Raw genomic sequence first — 15,360 nt, 5'->3', positions numbered from 1 at the left:
TAGAAATTGGAGATTTGATATAACTTGGCTTTCTGATTAAACACAGGAAGATGGGATAATACAAGATAGTGACACTTTAAGATTGAGCTGATCCCCATCATTGTCCTTCCCTTATTGCCTCAGGTAGTACCTCAGTTACTAACATCAATGTATTAGAATATATTATTGTATTATAGAATACTATAGAAAATTTATTATATTGTATTATTAATGTATAATTATATTATCAATGTATCAGAAAACAATACAGATGAAAATTGTTGAGCCATTTCAACTGTATTGAACTCTTGTGACTCAATTTAGGGTTTTCTTGGCAAAGATACTGAATCGATTTGCTATTTCCTTCTTCAACTTGTTTTACAGTTGGGAAAACTGAGTCAAGTGGGTTAAGTGATTTGCTCAGGGTCACACAAATAGTATCTGAGTATGGATTTGAATTCAGGTCTTCTTTACTCTAAGTCTGACACACCATCTACTGCAACCCAGTGTACATAGTAGCATTTATATGTCATCCTTATTTAGTAAGTATTTGGACATCCTGATTTTACTTGTATTAACATGCGATATAATAGTAGAAACTACTTGCATATTAATAGGTTTGTGGGGAGAAAAATTGTAGAGATATATGGAGAAAGAGGAGCCATTCAGGTTAAGATGGGGGAAAGTAAGAGGGAAGAATAAAGGAGAGGAAAGGAGGAAGAAAGGACACACTCAGAGACAGAGACAGAGACACAAAGACAGAGAGGAAGAGAGGAAGAAGTAGAAAGGACAGACAAGACCCAGAAAGACAAAGACAGAGAAGGAAGGACATCCAGAAACAATGATGGCATGATGAGACCAAGGAAACAGTGTGTAAAAAGACTATGATCAGTATTCCTAGTGAGAATACAAAAATTTCCATAAATGACGCAGTAAAGGAATAAGAAGACTGAGGTGGTAATAGTGTTTGAAATCTTCCTTCTTGCAGAGTGGCACCAATTTGGGGGTGGGAGGAGGTGTTTCATGATTAGATATTCATAGTCTCCCTTCAGAAAAGAGCAAGGTGATAACCCTAAGATAAGCAACAAAGAAAAATTATAGGAAAAGGATGACAAAAGAAAAAAGCAAGAAACATCAATCTAGACAAAGCCACAAAATGAGGGTGGGAACTAGAATGCTTGTATAGAAGTAAAAATATAGGTATTTGGATAAAGTAATAGAGATAGATAGGAAGTGTTAGAAAGGAGAGAACACTCATACTCTGAGTTAAGAAGGTTTCATAGGATTTCATGGGCTTAATAAAGTTACTTGATAGAAGAGCAGAAAAAGTGATGGTTTGGGAGTCCAGAGATCAATGTCTGAGTCTTATCTCCAATATTTATTGTGTATGACCCTTGATAAGTCACCTCATGTCTCTGAGGTCCAGTTTCCTCATCTATAAAAGGGGAATGTAATTCTTACATTGAATACCTCAGTGATTTGTTATAATTTTTTTTTCCTTTTGTAACTTTAAAGCATGAATTTTTATTATTAGTATTAGCATCACCACTAATGATAATGAATGGGATGAGAGGACCACTAGTGATAACGAATGGGGTAGAGAAGGGCAAGAGGTTGGTCCCACAATTTTCAGAAACCAGCAGAGGGCAGCAAACACTTGGCTCATGTTGGGGTGGCAGCTATCTGGACAAGAAGCTGATGCGTGAGGATGTTCAACTAGAGAATGCTAGTTTTGATGGGGAATAAATTTGTTTAGTTGAGGTGGAGAGATACCCACAGGTGTGAACACAATTGAGTTAGCAATAGAACAGTTGATAGCTGATGCACACTCTTATCTATGAAGAAGGGATAGTGCCTTTTACTTTTCAGACATGTGGTCAAATCACACTGACCATTCCAAGCCCCTGGCTAACTTAAAATTCAAAATAAAGGAAACTACAGTCTTTCTCTTTGTTGTTGTTAACATTCAATTATTTTAGTCATTTCCTACTCTTCATGACTCCATTTGGAGTTTTCTTGGCAAAGACACTGAACTGGTTTGCCATTTCCTTCTCCAGCTCCTTTTTTTACAGATGAGGAAACCGAAGCAAATGGATTAAGTGGCTTACCAAGGGTCATGCAGCAAGTAAGCATCTAAGGCAAGATTTAAACTCATGACTATGAGTTTTCCTGACTCCAGACCCTACTCTCTTTCCACTGTACCATCTAGCTAGCCTTGTTTCTCGTGTTCTTACATTATTCTTCCATAGTATGTTTGCACAAATGAACATGTAAAGACTACAATATAGAAGCTGAAGGGAATGCTAGCATCAACAAAAATTTTGAAATAGATTTGTTAGGAATAAAGGATGCTTCTTTTTGGTCTCCAAAAGACAATAAAGGATTGGGACCTGGAGCAAGTACACCAAAGACAAACTGGGATGATTTACATAGGTCAAACAAGTAGTTATGGTACAGGTCAAATTATTTTTTTATTACAATGCTTAAATACAAATCAAAGGAATTTCCTGAATACAAAGTGTGGAGAAGGGAGGTATAGATGTTTCAGGTCTACCTGGCTCTTCCAGATGGTCTGAATATGCAGGAGATTGCATAAATTTTCCTTTCTGACATTTATGGAGTTACAGCAAATTGAACCACTAGTTGTTGTAGTGAGTGGGTGATAAAAATATGCAGGAAGATGATGTGTGTGAATCCCCTTGAGACAGAGCTTGAGCACCACTGGTTCATTTGCTCAAGATTGCATTTGGCAGGGTTTGCAGTGAAGCAGACAGCAGGAAAAGACACACAAGCTGTTGTCCTGATTGGTTCCTATTTTGGCTGGCGAGATGTTCTTAGAACAGCATTTTTGGAATTAGGCTTATTTTGAATTACTTGTTCCCTTTCTTTCTGCCAATGTTAGATATAGAATGTAACTTTCAAAAAAATTTCAAATAGCTTTTTTAAAGAGATAAACTAGGACTATGTAATGAGTATAGTGTCCCATTTTACAATGTGATACAGAAAAGTATAATCTCATAAATATATGAGCCAGGTGGCATTGAGTTAGGATGGAATTCATTATAGGATTCCATATAATGGTGAAGTCACTTAATTTATCAGGGCTCTAGATCAGTGGTGTTGAATATGTGGCATACAGGGCCTCATATGGTCCACAACATACCAGAGCCCAAACCCAATTAAATTGTGGTTCTTATTTGATTTCAATGTATTGACATTTTGTAAAAATAAATATATAAGCATATGTGGTTTTCTAAGTCACTATGTGTCAAGAAAAAGTCAGACTTGACTGAATAACAGCAAAAGTCAATGAAATCACAGATCCAATCCCTACCCTATCAAGTTTCCCCAACAGGAGTATTACAAAAAAAAAAAAAGATTTTATAAAATTCCTCAGTTTGCTCATCTGTAAAATGAATTGGAGAAGGAAATGGCAAATCCTTCCAGTATCTTTGCTAAGAAAACTTCAAATGGAGTCATGAAGAGTTGAGCATGACTGAAATAAATGAATGATGAAAAGAAGAAAGAGGGACACTCTAACTTTATTTTGAATTCTAAGCTTGACAGGGCCTTGGAATTGTCTAATCAGTCTGATCTGACCAAAAGTCTGAAAAATAAAAGGCATTATCCATTCTTCATAGATAAGAGTGAGCATCAACTAATGACTGCTCTATTGGTAACTCAATTATGTTTACACCTGTGTCTATTTCTCCTCCTTATTTAAATGAGGCCCAGGAAAATGAAGGCCCAAGATTTCTCCAAATGTGTTAGGCTAGGAATCTTAAAGTCTGAGTTTTAGTTTCATACATGTCATTAATCATCTATATGACCCAGGGCAAGTGAAAGGACTCTGGACATTATGTTTTTCATCTGAAAAATAACAATTATCTGACAACGTAAAACATTCTTAACTGGGTTGTTTGTATTTTGCATCATGGAACCCTTTGACAGTCTGGTGAAGCCTTTCTCAGAATAAGCAATCAGTCAATAAGCATTCATTAGGTACCTAGTATGTGCCACACACTGTGCTAAATGCTGGAGAGACAGAAAAAAACAAAAGACAGTTCCTGCTCACAAAAAGCTTACAATCTAATACAGGGAAAACATGCCAAATAAAGATATAATCATACTCAGATTCAGATCACAGTCCTTGCTGGCAATCCCAGAGTGAGGAGGAGCACTAGGACACCAGAGTTTGTAATCATAGTGGAGAGGGGACCCTCTTCACAGTTCCAGGATAGAAAAGAGTTTTTGTGATCATTCACAGACCAGAGACTAGGAAAATAATAAGCACACCTCTCCTTAGATCATATCTTCTCAGAAAAACTGAAAATTTATAGATCCCTAGAAGAGTCTCAGAAAACAACTGCATAAAAATTCTAAACCTTGGAACAGTACTCTCTCCACTTTGGAAGCAGAGCCCCACTCTAAGAAATAGCTAAAAGCCAAGGAATAAGCTGAGAAAATGAGTAAACAATAGAAAAAAATTCCAAGTCAGCATAAAATGGTACTATGAGATAAAGAAGATCAAAACACATACTCAGAAGATAATAAAGTCAAAACTTCTACACCCAAAGCCTCTGAGAGAAATATAAATTGGTCTCATGTCATGGAAAAATTCAAAAGGGATTTTAAAAATGAAGTAAGAGAGGAAGAGGAAAAATGGAAAGAGAAATGAGAGTGACATAAGAAAATCATGAAAAACAAGTCAAGTGGTAAAAGAAATTTTTTTTAAAAAACTGAAGAAAATAATACCTTAAAAACCAGACTAAGTCAAATGGTAAAGAAAATACAAAAAACAAAAACAAAAACAAAAACAACTAATTGGGAAGAAAATGTCTTAAAAAAGCAAAACTAGCTAAATGGAAAAGAAGGTACAAAAGTTCACTCCAGAAAATAATTCCTTCAAAATTAGAATTGAGCAAAGAGAAGCTAATTACCTTGTAAGAAATCAAAAAAACCCAACAAAACAAAACAAAAATAGTTATTTTTAAAGGAAGAAGACAATCTGAAATATATCACTGGGAAAAAAAAAACTGACCTGGAAAATAGATTCAGGAGAGATAATTTAAAGATTATTGGACTGCCTGAAAACCATGAAAAAAAATAATAAAATAAAAAGAACCCAAAAATGGTCCAGACATTATCTTTCAATGAAATATCAAGGAAATTGTCCTGATATTCTAGAACCAGAGGGCAAAATAGGAATTGAAAGATTCTACTAATAACCTCCTAAAAAAGATGCCAAAATGAAAACTCTCTGGAATATTATAACCTAATTCCAGAGTTCTCAGATCAACGAGAAAATATACCAAGCTACCAAAAAGAAATAATTTAAGTATTTCAGAGTCACAGTCAGAATAATACAAGATTTATTTTACATTAAAGAATTGGAAGGCTTGAAATATGATATATCAGAGGCCAAAAGAGCTTAGATTACAACCAAAATCACTTACCCAGAAAAAGTCAATATAATCTTTCAGAGGAGGAAATAGATATTCAGTGAAATAGATGACATTTAATCAATCCTGATACAAAGACCAGAGCTGAATAGAAAATTTGACTTTCCAATACAAGACTTGACAGAAGCATAAAAATGTAAACAGGAAAGGGGAATCATAGACTTAATCACAGACTTAATAAAGTTAAATTGTTTACATCTTTATATAGGAAGATGATACTTGTGACTCATAAGAACTTTCTCATTATTAGTTTAGTTATAAGGAGTATATGTAAACAGAGAACAAAAGTGTAAGTTGAATATGAAGAGATATCTTAAAAAATGAGGAGTGAAAAGAAGTACTTGGAGAAAGGGAAAGGAAGTGGTAGAATAGGATAAGTTATCTCACATAATAGAGGCAAGAAAAAGTTTTTGTAATTGAATTAAAAAGGGATAACTAAGGAAGGAAGTGTTGAATTGGCTCAATTAGGGAATAACACACACTCAATTAGGTATAGAAATCTATCGTGTATTGCATATGTTTAACATATATTGGATTATTTGCCATCTAGAGGAGGGGGTGAGGGGAATGGAGGGAAAAATTTTGGAACACAAGGCTTTGCAAAGGTGAATGCTGAAAATTACACACACATATATTTTGAAAATAAAAGGCTTTAATTAAAAAAAAAAGAAATCTATCTTATTTTACAATACAGTAAGATGGAAGGAAATATAAGGGATGGCAGATTGGGGGAGGAGATTGTCAGAAGAAAAATACTTTTGAGGAAGAACAGAGTGAAAGAAGAAAAAATAGAATAAATGGGGAAGTATAGTAATTGTGAAAAAAATTGAAGCAGGATTCTCCAATTAAAGGCTTAATTTCTCAAACATAGAGGAAACTGATTCAAATTTTTAAAAATAATTTTCCATTTTCCAATTGAAATGATCAAAATATATAAACAATTTTCAGGTGAAGTAGTCATAACTAGTTAGTTATGACTAGTACCATATTAAAAATTGCTCTAGCTCACTACTGATTAAATAAATGCAAATTAAAATAGTTCTGAAGTTCTATCTCATACTTATTAGGTTGTCTAATAGGACAAAGGAAGAAAATTTAAGAAAATGTCAGAGGGAATGTAAAAAAATGCATTGATAATGAAGTTGTTAACTGATTCAACCATTTTGTAGAGCAATTTGGAACTATACTTAAAAAGCCATAAAACTATGCACATTTGACTGAGCAATATTACTAGTAGGTGTGTATTCCAAAAGATATGAAAAACAAAAAGAAAAAGGAATTTTATGTACAAACATATTTATAGCAGCTCTTTGCTTGGGGCAAAGAATTGGAAATTGAGGAGTTGCTCATCAATTGAAGAATAACAACAAATTATGAAATGTGATATTGATGGAATTCTATTATGATATTAGAAATGATGAGCAGGATGCTCTCAGAAAAACCTGGAAAGATTTCCATGAACAGATGCAAAGTGAAATGTACTATATACAAAGTAATAGCAATATTGTAAGATGATCACATGTCACTGACTTAGATATTCTCATCAACATAATCATCCAAGACAACTCTGAAGGACTTATGAAAAATGCTGTTTATACTCAGAGAAAGAACTGATGATGTCTGAATGCAGATTGAAGCATATTTTTAAAATTTTCTTTACTTTTCATGAGGTTTTTTGGAGGGAGGGAGGAGGAAAGAGATTTTTTTTTGGAGGGAGGGAGGAGAGAGATGATCTATGTTTTCTTTTATAACATGACCTTTATGGAAATGTTTTTCATGACTACATATGTGCAACCTAAATCAAACTGTTTGCTTTTTCAGTGGAGAGGGGAATGAAGAGGGAAGAAAGAAAAGAATTTGGAATTCAAAGTTTTAAAGACATATCAAAAACTGTTTTTACCTGTAACTGGAGAAAAATAAAATATTAAATTTTAAAAAATAAATTTGTTAAAAATTGTTTTGAAATTCAAGGACTCCAGATTAAGAAACATTGGGTTAGAGTCTCTTTAAAATTCCTTCCAGTTTTATAGTTTATGTTCTTATGAGTGTGATCTTGCTCGTTGGCTCTCATTTTACTGAACTGGACAACTGCCAAGAGTCTCAATCCCTGATCTTACAAAAGTCTCAGCATTGCACTACCAAAAAAAAAATTGTGAGTTAAGTAGTATATTTTTAAAAGCGTAAATACATTTTTCTTCTTTTCTGCATTTTTTCTCTATTTTTATCTCCTTTTTTTGGATCTTAATGATCTTAAGAAGCTTAGAATTTCACTAACTTCTCTAATTATACAGGGCTTTCTGAACATTATCCTTGATTAGGTACGGCTAATATATCAAAGACTTACATCCTTTGTTCTTTCCCCAAATTCACTTCAAAACTTTTTTTCTACTGTGCCTTTAAGAAGCAATTTTCTGAAAGCATGTGCTGACCATGTTATCCTCTTTATTCAATCCATTCCAGTGGTTCCCAATTATCTCCAAGATCCTCTGGTCTTTAAAGTTCTTCACAGTTCCTTTCTATCTTGCCAATCTTCTTACACATTATTCTCCATAAGTCCCCTTTACCACCCAGCATCATTGATCTTCCTTGAAATTTCTAGCACAAAACACTCCATTTCCCTGATATCAGGAGTTTTCATCTATTATGCCTAGAATTCTCTCCCATGTCAGTAACTCCTGTTTTCTACCTTCATTCAACTTGCAACTAGAAGCTCCCCTTTTACAAGACTTTCTTACTCTTCCTAAATGCTAATACTTTCACTCTGAAATTATCTCAGAATTATATTATGGGTATTCATACATAGATACATATGCATATACATTCACACTTACAGGTATAACTTGTTTCTATATTATAGGATATTTATATATTTCTCTTCCATAAGAATATAAGCTCTGTGACATTTTAAAAGTTTAAGAGACATAGTTTCTGGATAATTAATCATGGTATTAATATAAAGATAAGTGACCCAAAAGGAGTTTCAGAGTCAGACATGACTGAAAAATGACTTATTAACAATAATAAATATAGATGTGTAAAGAGAACCATAAAAGAAGGAAAAACTACTGAGGGACGGCAGTAGAGTAAAGGACAAGAAATGATTATGGGAAACTAGGAGTTTTCCTCTTCCTTCTCCTCAATTGTTTTGGGTGGGAAAGACAAATGATAGAAAGTCCATCAAGTACTGGAGAAGGGTTGCTAGGGGTATGGAGTCATCTGTAATTAGACTATCTCTATTTATTTTTTTTAATTTTTATTATTTATTTTGACTATCTCTGTTTAAAGCCAATTAAATCAACATTTACTTAGTATTTATTATATGTCCAGCATTGTATTAAATATTGGGAATACCAAAAAAAAAATCAAAAAGAATCTCTGCCCTCAAGGAGCTCAAAATCTAATGGGGAAGACCTAATACTTCATCCATCAGCCTGACTCAACACTCTACCATCTAGGACCTTGTCCTTTTTTGCCTAGAGCCCTCAGTTTTGGTAAATGAGCTTCTGCCAGAGCCTAAGCCCTTAACCTCACTTCCTAGACATTTCTACATCATGGTATTGTATACTGGTAGACATTCTTTCCCTTTCCACAATCCCTTTTTGTGTTTTCTTACTTATTAGAATATTAGAATGTAAATCCAGGAATTGGAATGTTCAAATATTAGGTATTAGATAATATTAGAATCCAGAGAATAATATAGTTAGGAGTATATTATTCTAGAAAAGATACATGAAGCAGGGAGTACAATTACGAGTCCATTATAATAGGCTAAGGTGATGAGAACCTGAATAAAAGTACTTACTGTCTATGTGAATTAAGATAAAGAGCTGTATGTGATAGATGTGGTAGACTAAAAAAGAAAAAGAAAAAGAAAAAGAAAAAAAGAAAAGAAATTGAATGATTTATCAACAAGTTGGATATGTAGAATAAGTAAAAGCAGAATAAAGTATGATACCAAGGTTGAGAGTTCATGACTGTATAAAGGGTGGCCACCCTTGATAGTAACAAAGAAGTTCAGAAGAGGGGTAGGTTTGGAAGGAAAGCTATTGTTCTCTCTTTGGGCATATTGAATTCAATATGCCCAAGCGGCATCCTATTTGAAATATCTAATATCTATTTAGGCCCAATAGATGATATAAGACTAGATCTCTGGAGATGGACTGGGGCAAGATAAATTGATCTGGGAATCTTTAGCATAGAAATAATAATTAAATCCATGGGACATTATTATATTACTAAAGTAGTATAGAGAGAAAAGAGGGCCATGGGGGACACCCACCATAAGTGGGTACAATATGGATAAAGATTGGTCAGACAGGTAAGAGGAATACAAAGAGAGCAGAAACTAGAAAATTCGGAAAAGAGGAACATGGTCAACAATGTGAGATGCTAAAGACATTTTAAAAAAGGAAAAAAAAAAAACAAAGATGAGAATTGAGAAAAAGTTACCAGATTTGGTAATCAAGAGATTATTGGTAACTTCTGAGAGAGCAATTTAAATTTAATGATCAGGTCTGAAACAGAATTGCAGAGGGCTCAAGAAGAAAATGGGAGAAAAAATGAAGACATCAAATATAGACAGTTTTGTCAAGAAATTGAAGTCATTCACTGTGAACTCCTTTTCTTCACCTCTTCAGTTTATATCATTCAGAAACCATCAGCTACTTTTTCCTCCTGCACCAAGCCCTCTATCTGCTAAAGGCAATCCCATTCCATCCCATTTCCTTCATCAGATTGCCCCATGAACTGTGATTTTAAATTATCACTTATTTTCAATCTTTCCCTATCTATTATTAGCCAGCTTCTCTGACTTCTTTCAGCTCTCAATTAAATCCCCTTTTCTACAAGAAACTTTTCCCAAATCTTATTATTTCTAAAGCATTCCCTCTTTTAATTATTTCCTAATTATCCTTTATATAGCTTTTTTGGTATATATTTATTTGGTTATTGTCTTTCCTATTACACTGTGAACTTCTAGTGCCTAAAAAGCTCATATCTTCCCCATTCACTTTCTTCCTCACTTCACTTCTCACTTCATTCTTAGTCTATTGCAATAGCCTGCTAGTGGATCTGCCAGCTTCAAATCTCTCCCCATTCCAATCCAAATTCATTCTTTCTCTGTCTCTGTCTCTCTCTGTGTCTCTCTGACTCTCTTACACACACACACACACACACACACACACACACATACACACACACACACACACACACACACACACACACACACACACCTTCATGCACATACACACACAGTACACCCAACCCAATGATCTCCAGTGTCTTCAGGATCTTCAGGATCATAGTCTTCAGGATCAAATATAAAATCCTGTTTGGCATCAAACCCCCTCATATCTCCCCCTCACATCATTTTCTCTCGCTTCTTATGCCTTACTCTTGCAAACTCCAGAAACAATTCATTCCATCTCTTGGTTCAGGGTACTTTGTCTAGCTGCCCCTATGCCAAAATTGCTCTCCCTCCTCATCTCTGCCTACCAGCTTCTCTGGCTTCTTTCAGCTCTCAATTAAAATCCTTTTTTCTACAAGAAACTTTTCCCAAATCTTATTATTTCTAGAGATTGCCCTCTTTTGATTATTTCCTAATTATCCTTTTATATAGCTTTTTGGTATATATTTATTTGGTTATTGTTTTCCTATTACACTGTGAACTCCTTGAGGACAGGGGATATGCTTTCCTTCTTTTTGTGTCCTCAGTGTTTAGCATATAGCAGGATAAATGTCTATTGACTGAATGAGAGACATGATACAAGCTGATATGAATGGTAGAATTTAATGAGACTTTTTGTTTTCGTTTTTTGTTGCAGGATGAGAGAGATTAGTATGTTTGCAGGCAACAGAAAACGAATCACTAGGTAGAAAAAGATTTAATATTTAAGAAAGAATGGGAATGATGCTGTGGACAATCTACTAAACAAGAGAAGATGGCATTAAGGGACTATGTAGAGAGATTAGCAAGTAGAAGGGTCATACTGTTTCTCCTCCCCACCCCCAATCTATCAGAGATAAGAATGTTAGAAGAGGCAGCAGAAGGCAATGTCGCAAGGATGTGAGATGAAAATGCCTCTTTTTTTCAATGAAATATGAATGTATGTCCTCACACAAGAAAGGGAGAAAGGGGGAGCCATGAGAATTTGAGTAGAAAGAGAAAGTTTAGAAAAAGCAACTGAGTTTAATGTAATAATGAATCAATTAAGGTGAAGTAGTAAGAATTGCCTTATTGCAGCTGAGATTAATTAGCATAAATTTGAAGGGAATATAATCAGTAGTTCTTGACTTTCTGTTCAGCAGCATGTGAAAAGCCTCAGAAGAGGCAAAGGATATGCTTAAAACAGTGATATAGCAAGAAAAAAAAGTATTTAATTGTTCAGGAAAACATAAGAGTTGAACTGATTCATCAATGACTAACTGGAAAGGGAGGCGCATACAACTAAAGAAGGAGTTATGACATAGAAAATACTGAAGATTTGAGGGATTAAAGAGCATAGTAAGGATGAAGAAAGGGTTAGGGGTTGTGAAGCATTGAGAAATATGAAATGATAAAGGATTATGATTATTATTAGCTAAAGTAACTTCAGAGTTCATGAACATGGAAGTAAGAGTGATAGCAACAATGACCTCAATTGTGTAACTGAACCAAAATGAATGGTTAGGTCATGGGAGTTGAGAGTTGAGAAGATTGAGGAAGTTAGGATATTTGAGAGAGCATTAAAATGCTTGTCAATGTCCTGTAGAATGAAAATAGCAATAAGGATAGAGAAGACCATGAGTTAGCAATGGAATTCAAAAATGAAAAAGAGTGATTTAGGGATTGGTAGATAATAGCTACTAGAATCTGAATTGGTTAATAAATGATACAATTATATATCATGTAAGAAATTACATATAATTATATAATTAATTATATATTTATATATAAATATTACAGGTTATATAACATGTAATTATAAATTTGTGGGGTTTTGTCCTTTGATTTCAAAAAGGCCCAATGACATTACTAGTGAATTGGATTTAAGTGAGGCAGACTTGTACAAAGTAGAAACCTTACTTTCTTTTTCTGAGAAGGTTGCCTAGGATGCAATGGATGACTGGCATATATAGTAACTGACCAAACTTTAGCTGCCTTCATTACCACTGGAATAAATTGCTTTTAATTGTCTATTCTGCTGGGAAATTTATTCATACCATTGGAGAAGACATCCCCTAATTCAGGGGTCTTCAAACTATGGCCGCGGGCCAGATGCAGCAGCTGAGGACTTTTATCCCCCTCACCCAGGGCTATGAAGTTTATTTACCGGCCCACAAAACAAAGTTTTTGTTTTTACTATATATAGTCTGGCTCTCCAACAGTCTCAGGGACAGTGAACTGGCCCCCTATTTAAAAAGTTTGAGGACCTTTGAAATTCAACAACAGAGTTGAGACCAGTGAATCACACTCAGCCTGGTTTAATCCATCTGACAAGATCTTTTTACCAGAATGTGGCCACTGTATATACTACAGCTTCTTAAATCCACAAGTGAAAGTTGTGTCAATTAGGTGGATACCAAAGATGAATAAGCCAGGCTGAAAGGGACTCAGCAATTCTTCACACCAGAAGCTAATAAATTTGGGTTGCATGAATCTCAGAGAAGGAGAAATTGCAGAACAATAGGGACGAAATTCTGGAAGTGGCAATGAGGAGCGAGAGTAATACTATTATCTCAACCAGTGATGCTGAGAGAAGTGAAGAGACTTCCAATAAGTAAAAATGTAATTACTAGAAGTGAAAAAGGTGATTAGGAATGCAGTGTGTGTGTGTGTGTGTGTGTGTGTGTGTGTGTGTGTGTGTGTGAGAGAGAGAGAGAGAGAGAGAGAGAGAGAGAGAGAGAGAGAGAGAGAGAGAAAGAGAGAACTCAGTGAGTGGTAGAAGATGAAAGGAATAAGTGGTCAAAGATGAAAATTTGTTAATGGTGGAACAGGGATTTCAGTGGGCAGTCCTCAAAGGACATTTTAGGAATGTCAGAGTGGTCAGACTGAGTTGAAATGAAATGAGAGAGCGGATGGCTGGGTTTAAGGAAAGAGAGTTTATTCCTTGGCAGAGAGGAATTCAGAATAATAGGATTAAGAGAGATAGGAATAGGCTAATTATTGGGGGAATGTCTGATTATAAAAGCAGGTTCAAAATCAACTCTCCAGGTTTTTCATGTTACTCAGCTACTCAACCTGCCATGTGGTTCAGTTCTAGGAAGTATATTAGAGACAGTTTCAGTAAAAGGTGATGTGTTCTCTAGAACCTCATATTTCTAAGAATCCGATTAGGGCATGCTTTTTGTGACCTTCAGAGAGTATGGAAGACTATGGAGAAGGTATGAATGAGGTGGTGTGACTGGTCCAGAAGCCTAGAGGCACCTTTCCAAATTTAAATTCTAACTTGGCTGTGGCTTGCAAGTATTATTAATCTTTTAAAGGATCTGTGATCCCATTAATTTGGGAATTCCAGTCTTGCAGATCCCAAAGCATCCATGCCAACCCATTCTGTGAAAGTTTTGCCCATGTATAAACTCAATGTGTCTTTTCCCTTTTCCTCTTCTTTCCTTTCTATGCAAATGACAGATATTATCCAATCCAATGAAGCAAACATCTATTGATCGTGAAATCCCCCCATAATAATATTTCCCCTCTCTAGAGCACTCAAAGGTTTAAAGAATGTTTCCCTCAAACAACAACTGAGTAAGCCAGAAAGTACAAGCAGCATCCTCATTTTTCAAATGGCATAAGCACGCTCAAAATCACCCAGGTAGTTAGTGTCAGTGTTAGGATTTAAAACAAACCTCCTATTTCTTGAATCAATGTCCTCCCTATCCTATACTACCCAGACTCTCAATTCACAGATTTCCTTCCATTCACTTGGTCTTTTTCTTTCATTTAACTTCTGTGCATATTTCTCCCTTTCCATAATTGGCTTCATAAAGTGTCCAGCATAGTACCACAGGCAGCATGGTGCTTAATAGATGCTTTTGATCACAATCATAGCAGCACCACAATCACCCTGGAATTCCTGCACATGTTTTCTGCCCAGCCTGAGAGATATATAGGTGGATTTATTTGTAGGAATAAAATATAAATATGTTAAAAGTATGGCAAGTATAGGCAATCTATCTCTGTATTACTTATTCATGAACCACTAGAGAAATATCTATTCATTGAGAAAATTCAAGGCACCATCTCCTTTGGATGTGATAAAAATGAACAAATGCATAACCAAGAGAATCCCAGCCTTCCATATCTGGAGCTGATTTACAGCAGGGGCTCTTGGCCTCTTGCTGTTTGTTATTCCAATACTTAATTTGCATTTTTTACACTGTAGTGCTTATCTGATTGAAAGGATTCATAACATCAGATTTTCATTCTTTGGAGGAGCTTTTTATACTGAAATCTAACCAACTGATAATGAAAATTCGAAGAAGTCACTTCAGAGCTTGTGTAGGGGATACTAACCACCCAAATAGGAAAGTTTTTCTTTTTTTTTATTGCAAATGTGACTTTTCCATCATTGTCACAATTTGGAGAAATCTCTAACAAAACAAATGGAAGCTTTGTCATCTCTATTCCAAAGAGGTTGGGTCTGTGTTTTCTCTTGGAATCCTTATCTCTTATTACTAACAAAGGCTGCCAAAGTTCCCCTATTGCCAGGTCCTTAAGGATAATTCCAACATTTAAGAGACACCCAGATGGTCTTGTGGACAGAGCCCTGCACTTGGAATTATCCTGTCTCAGATACTTATTAGCTCTGTGACTAAGACATTTGACTGCTATTTGCCTCAATTTCTTCATCTGTTGTCAGGGTAAAATATAATTTTATTTGTTAAGTTATTTTCAGACCTTATCAGCAGTAGCAGCAGTATTACATTATTCCAGGATAAA

The 15,360-nt window shown here is 35.0% G+C and overlaps 1 protein-coding gene across 1 annotated transcript in view; it reads left to right on the top strand.

The window, feature by feature from the left end:
- GLRA2 (glycine receptor alpha 2) overlaps positions 1–15,360 on the top strand; it is a 346,612-nt gene that overhangs the window by 160,855 nt on the left and 170,397 nt on the right. The gene's annotated exons all lie outside the window — the stretch shown is intronic.

The sequence above is a fragment of the Antechinus flavipes genome, chromosome 3 (assembly GCF_016432865.1).
Source record: "Antechinus flavipes isolate AdamAnt ecotype Samford, QLD, Australia chromosome 3, AdamAnt_v2, whole genome shotgun sequence".
Classification (NCBI taxonomy): domain Eukaryota; kingdom Metazoa; phylum Chordata; class Mammalia; order Dasyuromorphia; family Dasyuridae; genus Antechinus; species Antechinus flavipes.
This window is presented reverse-complemented; position numbering and strand designations above follow the sequence as displayed.